Genomic DNA, 12,392 nt, shown 5'->3' on the forward strand with positions numbered 1-12,392 from the left:
CTCATGTCAACGTTCAGCGAAAAAAAACTAAGAAATGAGCCTAAACCGAAACCCAACTCGTCGAGTGCGAACACTCGTGTTGGCTCGTTTCAACAATTTTTCAGATTGTTTCAACACTTAACAACTTGTTTTAGCAGCAAACAACATGTTAAACAGCTCGTTTCAGCGAGTTTTCAGTTCGTTTCAGCACTTAACAGCTCTTTTTTACAGCAAACAGCATGTTAAACAGCTCGTTTCAGCGAGTTTTTAGTTTGTTTCAGCACTTAACAACTCATTTTTACAGCGAACAACATGTTAAACAGTTCGTTTCGGGATTTTTCAGTCCGTTTCAGCACTTAACAGCTCGTTTCAACGCGTTTTGACCAGTTTTGCAGCAATTTAACAATAAAAAATCAGCAGTTCAGCTCGTTTTTGCCCGTTTCAGCAGGTTACATAACCAATACTTCAAAACGTTTTATGTTTTCAACCCAGAAAACAAGTATAGGCAAATGTTTAGTATTTTCAAAACTAGTATCTAAGTATATCCGTGTTTTCAATCCAAAACTTGGTGTCGTGTGTAATAGAGTTTTCTCAAAACCAAATGAATGCATTTGACTCGCTAATTGTTACCTAGTACAAGTGTTTCAAGTTATGAGTGTATGTTCAACAACACATGACTCTAAGACACACGTTTGAACTCACACACAAACACAAACTTGACCTGACGAATCGTTGGTGATAATAAGTAATGTCAACAGTACCAAAATTCCTAACATGTATCTCCACACATCATATTATGGCAAAGCAACCAAATATTCATCATACAACATAACTTATGAGCATTCAGTTCCCAAGAAGGATTCTGGCATGTACAAACTGATTTTATTAACAAAGAAAAGATGAATGATAGATTCTACAAAATTTACCACAGTAGGATAAATGAATCAGGTTTCTCAAAAAACTTTTATTATATTTTTCTCATGCATAGAAAACTCATAATAATTCAACCATTACAGATAGGTATTAACAGTTCAGCAGATTGCGCAACAAAAACTACTTTAATGGTTCTATCAACTCATTAAACAAAATTGTGTAAAACCAATTGGGTTATCTTTTAAACTCATAATACTAAGTTCCAGAAGTGGAACCAGCCCGTTTGGGTTTGTCATTAGGGAGTTATGGTGTCCGAAAAATGGACCAGAATATAACTCCTTGAATCAACTTTGACATATATTTTTGTAAAATCAGAAAAGGTATTCAACACTCATCCAAAAGTTGCAAAATTTACTTTTCTGGAAACTAGACTCAGAATGCTATATCCTAAAATCAAGAATCGATCAATAATCGTTGTTTAACATCGAGTTACAGACCAATCAATAAACGATAAAGAATATGTCAGCCAACTGCTCTCAACAAAACTCAAACCCTAACATGTTTATGACATCTCTAGGGTTCTAATTAATCATGTGAAAACCCCGTTAGATTTGATCGCATGATGGTTGATGAAGTTTGGAGCAAGATTCAAAGTGATGAAGAAGAGTAATGAGCTTCAATCGATGTTTATGGATTAGGTTTGTAATTGGGAGGAGATGAAGGTGATAGTCACATGAAGCATAAAGTGTGGCCATTAACTAATAATAGTCACATTTGTTGTTTTGCTGCCTCTATTAGTCAGGAAAAATAACTTAGGAAAAATAAAGCGTTTTAGTCATATAAAACTAAACTACTCTTTGGTCACACAACCTCGTATAAGTGGCCATATATTTTAAACGTTTTAGCCACATTACTAATAAATACAATGGTTGTTCGTCATATTTCGCCACATTATTAAAAATGTGGCTAATAAATGTGACATTAGGTCATACAACGTAATATAAGTGGCTATATCTTTTACCTTTTAGACACATCTCTTATCAATACAGTAGCCGTTCGTCATATTTGGCCATACTATTAAAACATGTGGCTAGTTAAATGTCACAGTTTTCTCTTAGAATGTGGCTAATACATGTGTTTTGGTCACATGTATCAAAGATCAAACAAACTATGACTGTAGGTCACATTTCGCCACACATTTTTATAATGTGGCTAGCTTATGTCACAGTTTTATTTCTAAGTGTGGCGAAAAGTACTTGAGTAGGTATAGAATGGTCACATGAAGAAAAACATGTGTGGCCAAAACAAGTCTGGAAGGTTTTCAAACGTGGTCAATGACCTTTTAGCCACACATTTAAATCGAAGTGTGGCAAATCGACCAGACCACATGTGTGGCTAAAAGGCGATTTTCACGTAGTGATTAGAAGTGATAACTTATGGTATTTCTTTTATGTTTTCTTGAATCAAATGATATTAAATAGTTTTAGATAATAGGTTTTATAAGAAGTATTTATGTAATCAACGAATTAGCATTTTCCGTGTGTCAAAAGTCAATTCAAAATTGGAGTTTTTATTTTCTTTTTATTACTTTTAACCCAACTGACCGAACAGAATTAAGCCGATTGGAGTGGTCTAAAATGAGATATGAGCTGTGAGAGACTTTTTGTATTTTGTGATGTGAACATATATGGACATCACATGTTTGTTAAAAGTCATGTGTGGATTTTGCGACCTTATGTATTTTTTTAAGACATTCTTGTCGGTTGTTTGCTTATGGATTTTGTGTGGATTTTAAGTTTTGCCAAAAAAAAAGGAAACAAAATTAAGCAGATTTTTTGTACATTGTTGATGCTAAAACTAACCCTATGAAATAGGAAGGGTAACGTTAAAATTAAAAGAAAGACAAAAATGAGAAATGTGAAAAAGATTTATGACCATACAAAAAACTTCTTAAAAATAAATTCAAAAAAAATAATAAAATATCATAACTGAAAATATAAATAATAATTGAAAAAAATTAAAAAACTAAAATGTTTCCGCCATCATTCTCGTTCAACAAAAAATAAAAAAGTACAAAAAAGTTAAAAAAAAATTGACGAAAAGACACAATGGTAAGATCAAAGAACAATGACGAAAATGAATAAAAGACACAATTATAATTAAAAAATGACACAATATATCGCAAAAATAACACAATGTCAAACAAAATATAGCACAATGTTGAGTAATATAACACAATATAAAGAAAAAAAGACACGATGTCAAATATTAAAGACACAATCAATGACGAAATGTTAGGCCCATTTCAGTTTTAGTGTTTCGTATTCGTACTCGGTTTCGTTTATGTTTCTAGTTTGTTTACTATGTATATTTGGGCCCGAGGCCTTATGTATTTGGAGCCCATTGGGCCGATTATAATGGATGAGTGTATGGGAATACACACACATATATATAGTGTGTGTATCACATGCACAAATTAACCTTTTGCAAAAACAATATTGTTCTAACCTAACTCTCTCTCCCTTCTCTAACTTTCGGCCACTTTTACCAACCACACAAGATCCGAGATCTCGGTCCTAGCAAGTTGTTTCCGTCAACTAGTTGAGAGGTTGATCCAAGACAACTAGTACTTAGTTTGTTTGTTGTTTGATCCAGTCACGGGACCTGCAATTGGTATAAGATCTTTCGGGCTCTACTAGTTGTAGATCTTGGGTCACAACCTTGGATTTTGGTCTTGTGTGTGTGAAAAGATGGATTTTCAAGAAAATAAGTGGGTTTCGGGTTCATGCGTTCTTCAAAAAGGTTCAAGAAATAAAGCGTTCTAAGTTCCTTGGTTTTAGTGAAAATCTTCAAAAGTTTGTTTATGTGGTGTGTAAATATTCAAAAGTAGGTGTTTTGAGTTGGTGAATTCCTTGGTTTTTAGTGAAAATCTTCAAAAGTTTGATAAAAGGTTGTGTCATACATGCAAAGGAACTTGATGAAGGTTCCTAGACAAACTCAATCCTAGAGGGAGATTGTAGGGACAATATTCAATATTTGTTTTAGGATTGTGTATATCTTTATATTTGCTTAAAGTTGGTGTATTACGTGCCTCGGTACGTTTATTTTGTAACCATGTCATGTAAACTTGGAGAAATAAGGACCATATAAAAGTGTCACTTTACCCCATTTCTCCAACAACCCTTCACATTTCAAAAACACTTCCAAGGAAATAAAGAGATTCTCTCTCTACCAAACACCACTTTTCCCACTTTCTATCTTTTCTTTCTTACAAACTAAGATTCGAGATCCGAGTGTTGTTAGTGATTTCCGCTAGCTAACAACACGGATTGATCCGAGTAAAGTTGTTAGATCCATCTAAAGAGGACCTACACAATGTTAATACTATCTATAATTTGAAGATACATGTTTTAAATACTATTTTCTAAATTGACCCGTTCTGACCCGCACCGATCTGACCCGGCGTGCCACCCAGCCAAGAACCGAGCCCCCCATTTCCCCTCACTTGTGGTTCATGTCGGTTCGGCTAAATTCATTTTTTAAAGTATGTCAACCGAAGCGTCTATCAATTGTTTAATTAAGTTTAGTTAGGTCGGATTTAATTGGTTGTGAGAACCTTTTGTTTCTTTGCTCACTCCATCCGAATCTTAAAGATTCATGACAGGCCATGTGGAGTGATAATTTTTTTTTTTTTTTTGGGAGGAGGGGGGACACAAATGGCTAGTTGGTGTTCTATAGTCAAGACTCATTATATGCTTCTCAATAAATTTAAATATAAATATAAATAAATATACAAAATTTATATTCACTGGACCACAGATTTGAAACCTCTATTTATATAATTTATATGTATTTCGTATTTTTGTTATAAAAAATAAAAATATATTATTTACTTATTGTTTTTGGCTAAAACTAGACTACATTGTTGAACCATTAATTTATATGTGTATTTGTATTTTGTATATTACTATTACTAGTTAGTATAAGGGAGAAGTTTGGCGGCACAATGTAGAATTTGTATGTTTTAGTATTTCATATAATAGCTTTGATGTTGGCCGAATGGCTGTTCTGTTAACTCTAACTTCTTGTTTCTGTTAACTGAGCCCGTGGCTGTGTGGAGTGTCTTTTATTTTGGCTTTATTAAATGTATTCCTTTTACTATTGTTTTTGTTGTACGTGTTTTTTGTTTCGATTGACGTCTTCTCATTCAGGTAAAGGTAAACCTGGGTCTTGAATTGAGTTGAAGTTTATTTTATCTGTGATTTTGCTTTGGGTGTTTTGTCGCTTCGGTGTTCAATCAGATTGATAGGGTTTCGTTACTTGTGGTTACTCTTATGTTGACGAATTGATTTTAGAGCTCCCAGTTTTGCAGTATTAAACAAAAATTAATAATAGAAATTGTTGCCCTTTATAGTAAAAAATTATACTTTCTGGACCCACCAGTAGGCACTAACATTCAAGGTATTCGGTTTGACAAAGAAAAGCTCAAACTTGACCATACAACCGGAACTGCCCTAAACATATCCATTTTCTAAAATCTCATTAATCGTCCAATTAAACTGTTTTGGCCGTATTGGAAAGCCGATTCTTGTAAAACATAAAGAGAATTACAAAATTGTCTAATGACCATTCTACCCCTCACGGATGAAAAGCCAATCTCTTCAATGCAAAGTCCAGAACTGATTTGTTAACAAAACTGCTACTATAAAAGAAGGTATATTCAGCTGTCATGACTATGAACATTAGCCAACAACGATGAGCTTATAAGTTATATACATCTACTTTACCTGGGCAGATACCCCATAGAACAACACCATTCATTATGTGACTTTAGATACAACTGTTTTGGACAGTTTGTGTAAAATTTTGAATATTTTTGACATTCTTTGTTTGATTTATATCTGTATGCATTTGCATGACTTTAGATACAGTTCTTTAGAAAATAACTCTGTAACATGAATATGACTATGTAACCCATATGTTTAAATGAGTCAAATGGGTTGACGAGTTTGGGGGGCTGTAATCATGTTTGGTGTAAAGAAACTTAAATAAACAGAGTTACAGTTCTTGGTTAACATGCATTAGTTCGTACATACTTGCAGGCCAAGATCTTTGGGAAGTTGTAAACGGGTCTGAGACAATACAACCAGAAAATGAATACGCCAAAGGAGTTATTAGAAAGTGGGAAGTCTATTTTATGTATATATATTTATCTTACTCGGAAGCTCAATTAATCTTTACTTTTGTCCACTACTCTCTTTTTCATCACATTTTCTTGCGAATTCATCCAGACCCAATGCCTTCCAACAGGTTTATTAATAAAATAAATAAAGTAACTCTTTATTAAGAATAATAAGGGATCTCATATATATATATATATATATATATATATATTTACACACCTTTAACAATCAGAAATTTAACAAAATGCAACTACAATAATTGTATCACGCGTAATCAATAATAATTTTCAAGCAGATGCTTTTTATCTTTATTGTCTTTATCCTTTTTTTTTAATGTAATGCAGAACCTTTTATCCCCAACCACCATAAACTTTTTCTTGTCTTCTTATTAAACGCTCTACTGGTCTGTTAATCTCTAATTATGTTCATATAAATTTATCCCGTTAATAAAGATTTCGTTTCATTCGATCCTTCAAAGCTTAAAGCTAATGGCATCTACTTCAGAATCATTGTTCAAAAGAGCTTCAAGTATGATGTCTTTTTGAACTTCCGGGGTGAAGACACCCGCAAGAACTTTGTTGATCATCTTTATCATGCTCTTCACCAGAAAGGCATTATAACTTACAAAGATGATGAAAAAATCCACACTACTGGAAAATTGGGCAATTGCGACCAAAATTTGCTACCAAAAAGAATTGTAGCAAATTTACCGACCGATTTAGCTAATTTGCTACCGAAAATGTAAATTAATTGATACGGTAGCTAAGCGCTCGGAGTTTTTGCAACCATTGACTTCGCGGTAGGAGTTTTTGTAACCGTTGGCTAAGCGGTTGGAGTTTTTGCAACCGTTGGTTAGGCGGTCGGAGTTTTTGCAACCGTTGTAGCGGTTGTAGTTTTTGCAACCATTGAAGCGGTCAGAGTTTTTGCTACCGCTGCTAAGCGATCGGAGTTTTTGTAACCGTAAGTTGAAGCGGTCGTAGTTTTTGCTACCGTAAGCTAAGCGGTCGGAGTTTTTGCAACTGAAGCCGTCAGAGTGTTTGGAATTTTTTTTATCAACGACGTCAGCAATAGGTAAAACCAATAGTCCGATCGTGTATTGGGTTCGTCATGGACTTTGTTTTAAACGGAATCAATTTCCAAAATTGTAGATTAACTAAGCGGTGAATACGATAATGTCATATCTAATTATTGCCTAAATTGGACTTGAACATCCACATTAGGTTGTAGCCCTAAATCAATTTCCAAAAATATGGTATTTTGGAATTGCTACCGTAATAGCGGTCGGAAATCAAAACACTTAAACTATTAAGTGAGCAGGCAACTCCAAACATGTTTAATTTAATTTCCTCTCTAAAATTAACCCTAAAAAATTGAAGGCGACTCAACCCATCGATGGAAGAACTCTAGCGCTCAGTTCTGTTCCAAGAGTAGTAACCCTAAATCGATTCAAACCGCGTCCACAACTCCACTGATCTACGTCACACGTTAATTCAAACTCCGTTCAAACTGCGTCTACAAACCTTCTCCTATTTCAGCTATAGGCCTCGCCGCATTCATCGGAATCTTCACCCTAACATCTTGTAACTGTATGTAGCGTTGATTTTGCGTATTTTTGTTTCAATTTCATGAAATTAGGTATAGTTTAGCTTAATTTTGTTTCAATTTCATGAAATTAGGTTTAGTTTTGCTTCAATTTCATAAAATTAGGTCTACTTTTGCTTAATTTTGCTTCAATTTCATGAAATTAGGTCTAGTTTTGCTAAAAAAAAATTCAATTTCATGAAAATAGGTTTAGTTTTGCTTAATTTTGTTTCAATTTCATGAAAGTAGGTGCAGTGGATGTTCTTCCAGTTCTTGGAATAATAATATCCAAATAGAAGTGTGATCTATGACACTATAGACAATATGATTCCATGTAGTGATCTTTCTCATAAAAAACAAGTACCATAAAGATTTGTAAATTAATTAATATGATTAATATATTATTAACTTTCTCCTTATTTTATTTTAAATTTTAGGTCACTTTTAAGTTTTTGTTTTATTTTATTTTACATGTTAAAATTAGTATAACTTGTATTTCTTTTAATTTTATTTTATCTTATTTTATTTTAACTTCTTTTTAAATTATTTTTGAAATTATTTGATTTTATCTTAATTTATTTTATTTCAACTTTATCTTACCATCTTGTTTTTTTTTTATATTTTTTTAATCTTTAAATTTTAAACTTATTTTCTTTAAGATTTGTATAAATCATGTGTATGTCTTAATTTTTAATTTGAAATTTTTAATGTTCATTTTAACTTTATTTTTAAATTTTATCTTTACTTCTAACTTATTTGATTTTATCTTATTTTATTCTTATTTCTTAAGTTATTTTACTTTTGTTTTCATATTTGTAATTATTTTAAAACTTCCTTTAAATTTTGTATACATTTCATTTTTGTCTAAAAAGTTTCATTTTCTGTTTCATTTTAATTTAAACCTTTAAAATTTTATTTTACTTTAAACTTATTTTAAAATTTTAATTTTATCTTATTTTTAAATTTTAATTTAACTTTTAAGTATTTAGTCAAAATGGTTTTTGTTTACAATAAGGTCCTCATTGCATCGTTTGTTAAGTATTGACCTGATAAAATATATCTTGAAAAGTGCTTGGATTGAGACGATGATGATTCAGAAGAGAGATGACAAGGATGAGGATGAGTATGATAGCTATGATGATACTCGTGGTGATGGTAGTGGTATTGGAATTGGTAGCGGTGAGGCTACCGGAAATAAGACGGCTGATGCTCAGCCGTCAAAAGAGGCTGAGAAAACGAGGGAAACAGAAGCCGCGGTGGAGGCCGAGGTCGCCTTCTTACTTAATGTTTGTTCTTTTGCAGGTACCGTTCCTTCAGTTCAGAAAGCCAGTGAAGAAAATAAAGATGATGATGACGGCATCAACTATTCTCCCGAATCTGACTCATCACCAACTGGGACGAATGTTGAGCCAACCGTTGACAAGCATCTTGTTGCTCCTGTTGCTGATCCTGCTAGAAGTCGATCAAGAAGAGGAATCAAATATTACAACATGAGCATATTGAGAAACATGCAAGCAAGGTCAAAGTCAACAACAAATTTGATGATGTTATCATGCATTGCTCTCGTAGTCACGAGCTCACGTTCTTTGATGAGCATGAATTGACTGGATTTGGACTCCGCGACCTCAGGAAGCTAATTGAGTCATGTTCTTTGATGAGCTTGAACTGGCAGAACTTGGACTCCGGGACCTCAAGAAGCTAATAGAGTCACCCCTCTGTACAGTCGAAGATGTTCGTCGTGACTACACGGACGACATCGTTGGAAAATTCAACAAGTTTGCCAGATTACTTGTTGAAAAACAACCATTTGAAGAAGATCCAGACGATGTATTCGACTATGAGTCCGAGTGCGAGTGGTGAGAAAGAAATAAATCAAATACAAAAGACTAGAAGGAGATTGTAAGGTCCATTTCATTAGTAGTCTTTCGTATTTGTAACTAGTGTACGTTTACGTTGTTTATTCGTTTACGTTTGTATGTTTGGGCCTGAGGCCTTTGTATTTGGAGCCCATTGGGCATTATTAATGAAAAAGATGTATGAGTAAACACACACATATATAAGGTGTGTATCTCATACACCAACAAAAACCCTTTCACAAAACATATTATCCAACCCTAAAACTCTCTCTACTTCAACCACTCTTCCTAACTTTTGGCTCCCATAGCTCCACCACAAGATTCGAGATCTCGGTCTAGCTAGTTGTTTCTGTCAACTAGTTGTGAGGTTGATCCAAGAACGACTAGTACTTAGTTTGTTGTGTTGTTTGATCCGGTCACAGGACCTACATTTTCTAAGTGTGTCTTTGGGGTGTCCGAGGTACATTACTGAGGGCATGTGATATCATCTCAGGGGGTTGCAACCGACGGTGACAAAATATCAGCTATTCAAAATTGGCCGACGCCTACTTCTCAAACAGCCCTACGTGGATTTCTTGGCTTAACCGGATACTATCGTCGATTTGTGAAACGATATTCCCATATTGCCAGACCCTTAACCGATTTGTTGCAAAACACACGTAAATTTGTTTGGTCGGATGATGCCCAAAAGGCCTTTGAACACCTAAAACAAGCCATGCTTCAACCACCGACTCTTACCCTACCCGATTTTTCCCAATTTTTTTACTTCACCACAGACGCGTCAGATTTCGGCATCGGTGCTGTTCTTTCTCAGAAGGATAAACCCATCGCTTTCTTTGGCCAGAAGATTAACAAGAAAATGTTGGCAGCGTCCGCCTACATACGGGAACTTTCGCTATCACCGAGGCAATAAAAAAATGGCGTCATTATTTACTCGGTCGCCGTTTCCGAGTTTTTACCGATCAACACAGCCTCTGTCACCTTTTGACACAAGTCATACAGACCCCGAACAACACAAATGGGCTAGCAAATTACTCGGATATGATTTTGAAATCCACTATAAACTGGGAAAGGAAAACAAAGTCGCGGATGCTTTGAGTCGAATCGACAATTTACACATGCTCACGGTTTCAACTCCGGGTTTTCCATGGTTACATGAATTGCGAGATTATTACACCACTTCCCCGGTTGGCCGATCATTCTTTACGAGTCTCTTGGATTCTTCCAAACCAGAATAAACCATTCATGATGGGTTGGTTTATCATAACCAACGTTTATTTATCTCGGAGCTGCCATCTTTACGTCTTAAGTCGTTACATGAATTCCATTCGACAACCTTCGGTGGTCACTCGGGCATTACCGCCACCGTCAAACGACTTAATGCTAATTTTTCATGGTCTAAATTACGCTCGGAGGTCACCAGTTTCATTGCGGAGTGTCATGTTTTTTAACAAACAAAGTACTCCACACACAAGCCTTATGGGTTGTTGCAACCACTACCAGTTCCACAAAAAGTTTGGGAGGACGTATCAATGGATTTTATTACAAGCTTGCCATCATCAAATGGTAAAACTGCAATTTGGGTCATCGTCGATCGGTTATCTAAATTTGCTCATTTTTTTGCCCTTCCAACGAACTTTATAGCTCAAATCTTGGCAACTATCTTTCTAGAACAAGTCTATAAATTACACGGGTTACCATAAAGTATTCTCTCTGATCGTGATCCTATTTTCCTTAGTCGGTTTTGGACAGAACTTTTTAAATCGATCGGTACCTGGTTGTTACATTCAACAGCGTACCACCCGCAAACAGACGGTCACACGGAGGTCGTTAACCGTACTTTGGAAACATACCTGCGTTGTTTCACTTGTGACGAACCTAAACGTTGGACTAAGTTTCTTTACCTCGCAGAATTTTGGTACAACTCTTCTTACTATAGTGCCATTGATATGACCCCATTTCAAGCCCTTTATGGTCGTTCACCACCTTCTATTCCTCATTATACGCGGTCGGCCTCCGAACCAAAACTTATCGAAGACACCTTACTGGAGCATCAAACCATCCTTGATAAACTCAAGGACAACCTCCAAAAGACCGCCAACGTATGATGAATCAAGCTAATAAACACCGTCGTGACATGCAATTCAACGTCGGCAACAAAGTTTTGCTAAAACTTCGCAGGTACCGTCAAAAGACAGTTGCTACTCGGGGTGTTGAGAAGCTCAGTCGTCGGTTTTATGGCCCTTTTACTATTTGAGATCGTATTGGGATGGTTGCTTACCGGCTTGATTTACCAATCGGAGCTCGTATTCATCCGGTTTTTCATGTTTCGTTGCTCCGTCCTTGCAAAGGTGACTGGCCTGCTGGTCGTGTTCCGTTACCACCTGACCTGCTGCATTCTGCTACCATGCTACCAGCCTTGAGGACAAGGCTGTTTTCGAAGGGGGGGGGGGGAATATTGATACGTCGGAAACGGTTCAAGAAACCATGCAGCATCAGCCCATCATAGACCCAAACGGGCCACTCGTTTACCTCTTAAGCTCCAAGAATAATTGCAAACAACTTCCAGAAGATGCCAAAGAGATAAAACAAAAATTATTTACTTTCCTTATTTTCAGTTATATTAGTTTTTTTCAAAAGATTTGTTTCTTGTTCTTCAAGTTTGTTATTTCTGTAACTCTATAAATACCTTTGAGTTTTTAATAAAAATTATCAGAAAATTGTCTCACGTCTCTTATTCTTTTCTAGTATTCTTGGAGATTGACCATATCGAATTAGGTCCTATCAGCATGTGTGAGAAATTTCATCTTGAAATCAGAATTTGTTGTCTGTCATTATATTACCTTTTTCTGTACTTTCATTTTATGTGGTGATTTGAACAGATCAGTAACTTGATAAAAGCCAAACTACTACTAATCCG

Source organism: Bidens hawaiensis, unplaced genomic scaffold (genome assembly GCF_021521415.1).
Source record: "Bidens hawaiensis isolate Kalapana, Puna unplaced genomic scaffold, B.hawaiensis_p1.1 tig00001576_1, whole genome shotgun sequence".
NCBI lineage: Eukaryota > Viridiplantae > Streptophyta > Magnoliopsida > Asterales > Asteraceae > Bidens > Bidens hawaiensis.